We start from the raw sequence: 6,529 nt of genomic DNA, 5'->3' as shown, positions 1-6,529 counted from the left end.
ACTTTTTAGTTCGAGCCATATCTGCTTCGGTGATCTTTACATTTTTAACTGAATACGTGCGTAATTTTCTCGTCAGTGTCTCTTCTTCCACCCAGAATGACATTATCTTTGGTATTTGAAAAAAGCAAAGAATGACTAAAATCAAACTTGAATTATTGGCTAGCATACTACCTCCCGGGGGGGGGGGGGGGGGGGAATTACACTGCCAATATGGACTAAGTAGGTGCCGCTGTGAAGGGTATATTATATTTTAGTAAAATCCAACTAGTGGTCTATTATCAATGCTGCGTTCTGATTGTTTGAGCTACTAATAGGCTATATGTTATAGTCCACTTGTAGCAAAAAGCGCCGGCTTTTTGGTGACAAAAAAAGAATTAAAGTCTAGCTTTAACTAGCTAAAGTTGTTTTATCTTGATATTTTTGTGAAACTAGTTGGATGTTACTAAAACAATCCCAACTCTCTGATTTTTATACCCTATCCAAGGAGGACTAATTAACAATTATTCGATTATTAGTCCTCCTTGGATAGGGTATAAAAATCAGAGAGTCTGGGTCTAGATTACAATCGTATGCAAACAATAAGAGAACAAACCATTAACTTTATTCACTTTATTTTCCCTGGCATGAATGGCACTTACCCCTCCCATATTCTCTTCCCCCTCGCCATCTGTCTCCCCCCCCCCCCCCCCCACACACACACACACACACACACACACACACACACACACACACAAACACACCCACGTTCTTTCAACTCGTTTGCACGTGATGCCACGTTGGCCATATGTTGGTGATCAAGAACACAACCATTTCTCTGCTCTGGGAACTAAACACCATTTTAACGTAAATTACTCGAGAAAAAAATCTGTTGTTTTGATCACCAGCAAAGCCGCCTTGTCAAGTGGTTGAAAACCAAGAATACGCACTCCCGGTCAACTCTAATCAAAAACGCTTCAGAAAACACAACCGTACACAGAGAGGACTATTTACACTGTAAATTTTCAACAGCACACTGAGCCGTATACACACAGATTCTGTTGTAATTCTTTGTGTGCTTGCTGGACCACAACTTGTTGCGCATGGCTTCGCCGCTCGCATACTCACATATTGCACTTGCTCGCAGATTTTCTAGCAAAAGAGAGACTGTTTACAGTCTGTGGTGACTGTTGACGATGACCGTATTATTAGTAGACTTTTTTGTATAAAATTGAGGCCATAATTCAAATGCATCTAGTTTATCATACATAGGATTTTAGATCTCTTGTCTCCAACACGAACGAAAGACAAAACTATCAGGACCTATCAGGCGTATCCTGACTTAATGTGAAAAGTAAACCTCGCCATCAAATATGGTCAAGCTAAATTCAAACATTAAGCCATAAAGAGACTAGAATTTGAGCATTTAAGATCTTTATTCGAATCGTTCTGTTACCTCGAAGTTAGATTGGACTCAAAATGCAGCCCTTTATTAAACGATTAACCTCTGTTTCACAAATTTTCGCCATGTTGTTGCGGAAATCATGCTGTTGTTCTATCCAAACGAAAACAAATTCTTTTTCAAGGTTTATTTTTCGCTAGAATATGAAAGTAACATAGACTGAAAACGTAGCAAAATTCTTACCTGGCGTTGGTAAATTGTTTTTATATCTCAAGCTCTCCTTGCGAAGCGGTCCACTTACGCGTATGCAAATATAAACAGGGGGCATTTTGCGTGCGCATGCGTGCATTCGCTGAACAATAGCCTGGTTGCCTGGGCGCATCAAAATCGAGACCTCTCGTGAAGTTACAGTCCTTTTAAGAGCAATTTCGTTGGTGCTTTGAATACCGTACTCTTCTACAAAAAATGTTCTTCACGACAAAAAATCTGACGTTTTCTACGCGGATTTTTAGTTGTAGATTTTTCAGCACTAGGTTTTCTTGACCTTTTTTAAAAGTCTTTAAAAAGACTTTTAAGTCTCAACGCCAAAAACCACCGTTCCTGTATAAATCTGATTTTCACTTGCAAAGCAATACATTTCTATGGTTTGATTTCCAAACTCATAGTTTTATTTATCAAGGAAGAAATGCATCGTAGCAATGTTCAGCTGCCTCAACAAAAGCGAAAAAATTTTTACTACGTGAGGTTTACTAATTAGCGCGATGTCTCATGTTAAACTGATCGCGGGGACACGCTTTTATATATGCCACAAAAACATGAAATCTATGGGTATTTTTTTTTAGAGATCTTTGAAAGTTTTCGAGGAAAAATATATAAAAAATATGCCACAGGAAATGAAGAATGGATTGAGTCTGAGAGAGCAACAATTACAAGTAATTATGTACTACATAATCACTTGAGCATTTCATAAGCACACTTGCAGACAAAACAAATGCACCCCGAAAATACGAAAAATACTACAAGGATCTATAAACTACAACGGATTTATAAAAGACATAAAACCCCAAAATAGGAAATAAATTGACAAACTGCAAAGGACCGCAAACGAATATGCCGCAGAACGTTCGTCTGCGGTCCTTTGCAGTGTAAGTGTCAATTTATATGTTAAATTGTTCAGAATTTAGTTGTATACATACTGTAAGAACATCATCTCCTGAAATATGTGTTGCCATTTTAGATGACACGATACATTTTATGTTTTTACTTTAATATTTATAAAAATGAAGCCGGGTATTTTGGATATATTTAGAAAAAAATAGGGAATTTCCGGAAACATAATTAGGAGATTTTACGTGAGATTTGTATATTGGCCTACATACGTCGCTATAGAGTGGAAGAGTACAAGTTTGATAGACGCTTTTCTAATAATATTCTAGCATCATTCTTCCTCTATGCACGATTAACCACTTTTCTGATTTTTGTGCTGTTTTACAAAAGTAAATAAGTAAATGAACGAAAAAATAATTATTAACAATAATAATTTAGATTTAAAAATCGCATTTTGACATAAAAGAAGTGACGTCGTTTTAAGCAAAGCATCGCACGTGTCATATCGACGAAAAAGTTTTTGTAGTGGTGGGGTGGATGAGCCCCCCCTTGTATCTGTTGTATGTCGGGGGATATTATGTGAATGACTTACTAGAGTTACAAATCAGGGGCCTAAATGGTCCTAAATGGGTGGTGAGGTGGAGAAATGGCCGAAGCCCCGCAGGAGCCTTGTAGCCGGGAGCCCAATCTACCTGACTTCGGGCCCAGTTAAAAGCAACCTCATTCTCTCTTGAAACAACTTGAAACTAGTGATGAAATAAAGCAAATTACCAGACCGGAAATAAAATAAAAAACAAGATACTAATAAAATTCAAACTAATTAATGTGAAAGATGGATATCCAATGAAAAACTAATAATCTTTGTGGTTTAGAGCTTAACTCTGAGGTCACGTTGTCTGCAGTCTCATTTATCATAATTTATAATAGCTACTGTCCAATTAACTGGGCCTTTTTTTGTAAACATTTGTTTCAAAACCTACCCTGAAAACGGCTTGGACTTTTCCACAACCACAATAATTATAGCAAAAAATGTCACTATTAGAAAACAAAATAATACGACAGACGCCAAAGTTAACATTAAACTTATACAAGCAGCAACAAACTTTAAAAACACCTGCAATAGTCCAAACTGAAAAAATCGATATCTGGTGCGTCGACATTTCACCATCTGTATTTACAGGCACAATGAGGTGAGATATATAACTCGATGTTTCTTGTGTTACGGATTCCCCGTTTATTCTGGAAGACAGAATGAGATCAATTTCTGCTTCACTATTCAGAATTCTCTTTAGACGATTTGCCATATTTTCAAGCACCACTGGGTTTTTTTCATCTAGCAGATTAACTTCAGGGTGCCAATGGATTGGAAGGTTTCCTTCCTCCAGGAAAGAGTGAAGTTCCCTAAGAAAACCTAGAGAGTGTTTTCAAAGAGATCGGGAATTCCGGCTATCCCAATCATCTTAATTCTTTGTAATGTAATGCACAAAGGCGTTCCTCACGTGATAAGATTCCAAAAGCCCCAGTGATGTCCTCTGCCACTTGACGATGCTTTTTACGATTCTTAGCAGCTCGTGACTGCAGCAATGGTCATCCTTATCCATGCGCTTCAAGAGTGCCTTTTTTTTCAAGTGAAAACGATTGCCTCCAGAGGAGACTGTAGTAAGGATCGTGCATTGGGCCACTCGATTTTGGGACGAAGTATTGACCTACTTGCGCCTGTTATGTGCACTAGGCCTTTGCTTGGCCCATGTGGCCTTGTGTGACTGTTTTCCCACGATAAACCTTTGTTTAAGAACACAGTTTACCTCTAGTTTTATTGGCGCTGGTTCATCGGTTTCGGTCGACTCCAGTGGCTGGTTCAATCCACCATGTAGGCGTTTGAGGAAAGCTCTAGCCCTTGTCGGTTCCTTTCCGCTTAGGATTTTCTTAATAGCAGGAGTGGCCATAGGTTATCTTCAGTCTAGATAAAGGAAACTGCAATGTCACAAGAGAGCAGTCAACATCAAGTGAACAGGATGATGTGTTTCTAACTGCACAAAGTAAATGGTTAGGGTCGCCGGATCACTTTTAAACCTCACCTCTAGTCTTAAAACGGATACCTGATGTGTAACTCTCCACTTTGGAGATCGGGCGCGGCGCATCGTACCGTTACCGCAGAATTCGTGCCGGAAATCAACCCGGCGTTCTTAATTATGTGAATAGAAGCTCTATCCAGTAAGGTATCTTGCCCGCGCAAAAGCTATCCGGCTTTGCATAGTGTGAACATAACCATAAGATGTTGTTTAAGTTGTTGCCTTTCATTTATGAAATTGTGCATGCGAGACTTTGCATCAAAAACTAAATAAAACGTATAGTCTCAGTCTTTTTTATTGTTTCCATTTCGCATGATCTACAGCTTCCATCCGACTTAGGGGACCTTGTAAGTTACAAGACTAAGCTGAAGCTTGGCCTTCTTTACAACCTCAATGATTACAGTGATTGCTAGTAACGTCAGAAAACAAAATAATATGACATTGAAAACTTTTAAAACAAAACTAATACAAACGATAGCAAAATTTAAAACATCCTGCACTGATTCAACCACTAACTCTACGCCTGATAGAATAAACGCCTGGAGAAAAGACCTTTCTTCACCATCTGCATCTAATTGCGGCATTTCAAGATGAGAAGTGTAATGTAAATTAAATATCTCATCCTCATCAATTAAGCATTCCAAGTGTATTCTGGAAGAGAGAATGCGATCAATTTCTGCTTCACTATTGAGAATTCTCTTCAGACGATTCGCCATATTTTTAAGCACTACTGGATTTATTTCTTCCAGCAGGTTAACCTCTGGCAGCCAATAGATTGGAAGGTTTCCTTCCTCAAGGAAGGACTGAAGTTCCCTAAGAAAACCTAGAAAGTGTTTTCCAAGGAATCGACAGCTCCGGCTATCCCAATCGTCTAGATTTTTTTTAATGTAATGTACAAAGGCACTCTTCACGTGGTAAGATTCCAAAGCCCCGAGTGATGTCCTCTGCCACTTGACGATGCTTTTTACGATTCTTAGCAGCTCGTGTCTGCAGCCATGGTCATCCTTATCCAAGCGCTGCAACAGTGCCTTTTCATCAAGTAAAAACGATTGCCTCCAGAGGAGACTGGAGAATGGATCGTGCACTGGGTCACTCGATTTTGGGACGAAGTATTGACTTTTTTCAATTTCGAAACAAGGAACGAGATCAACTGATAACAGTAAGACATCATTTTGTTCTTCTGTGATATCGACTTGAACAGCAGGCCCGTGATAACGTACTTTTAACCTGACATCTGAATTTGCATGTCTGTTAAAAGCACTTACTGCTCGATCAACAAGACTACAAAACCAGCCATTTCGGAGCCGCTTCGGATCAATGTACCCTTCAGAATTGGCGTATCTCAGAAGTTTGGAGTCATCTCTTGCCTTGAGTAGCGCATACCCAGCTCTACCTACATCTTTAACCAGAACTTCCGGATCACCCCATAGCATGCAATGGCTTATGGGTTTTCAGGACTACCATAATATCCACTTCATCGGCAGCATTCGTTTTAAGCCTCTCATACACGCTTCCAGTGTATTCAATTCTCAAGATTGGAAGAGACGAGTTCTGTTTGCAATATTCAATGATCTTATCCTTAATGCAGTCCCTCACTAGGCTTCTTGCGAGCGCCTCTGGTCTGCTTCGGCAATCTTCACATTCTTAACAAAATATTCACGAAGTTTTTTGGTCAGTGCTTCCTCTGCTTCTTTCTCTGAAGACCATTTCCAAAAGGGCATTATCTGTCAGAACAAAAATTTAATTAGAGTAGTTTATTATTCAATAATTTGACCAAAATTGGAAGATAACTGCCACAATTGTTCAGAAAAGGGGACAGGAGATTAGTAGAAGGCGCGGTAGTTCAGCTGTTTTGGTAGACCTAGAGAAAATGGCGAAACATCTTACATGTTTTGGAAAAAGCAATAGCCTAATTACTGCTGCATAATAAATAGCATTCAAAACGTCAAGTTCGCTGAAGTTTTTAAAAATG

The 6,529-nt window shown here is 39.1% G+C and overlaps 1 pseudogene; it reads right to left on the bottom strand.

The window, feature by feature from the left end:
* The window catches only part of LOC140925093 (uncharacterized), a 7,690-nt pseudogene extending 1,412 nt beyond the window's left edge, over nucleotides 1-6,278 (bottom strand).
* Between the last annotated feature and the right edge of the window lie 251 nt (nucleotides 6,279-6,529).

This window comes from Porites lutea, chromosome 14, assembly GCF_958299795.1.
Source record: "Porites lutea chromosome 14, jaPorLute2.1, whole genome shotgun sequence".
Classification (NCBI taxonomy): domain Eukaryota; kingdom Metazoa; phylum Cnidaria; class Anthozoa; order Scleractinia; family Poritidae; genus Porites; species Porites lutea.
The sequence above is the reverse complement of the archived record's forward strand: the minus strand, read 5'-3'. Positions and strand labels throughout refer to the sequence as shown.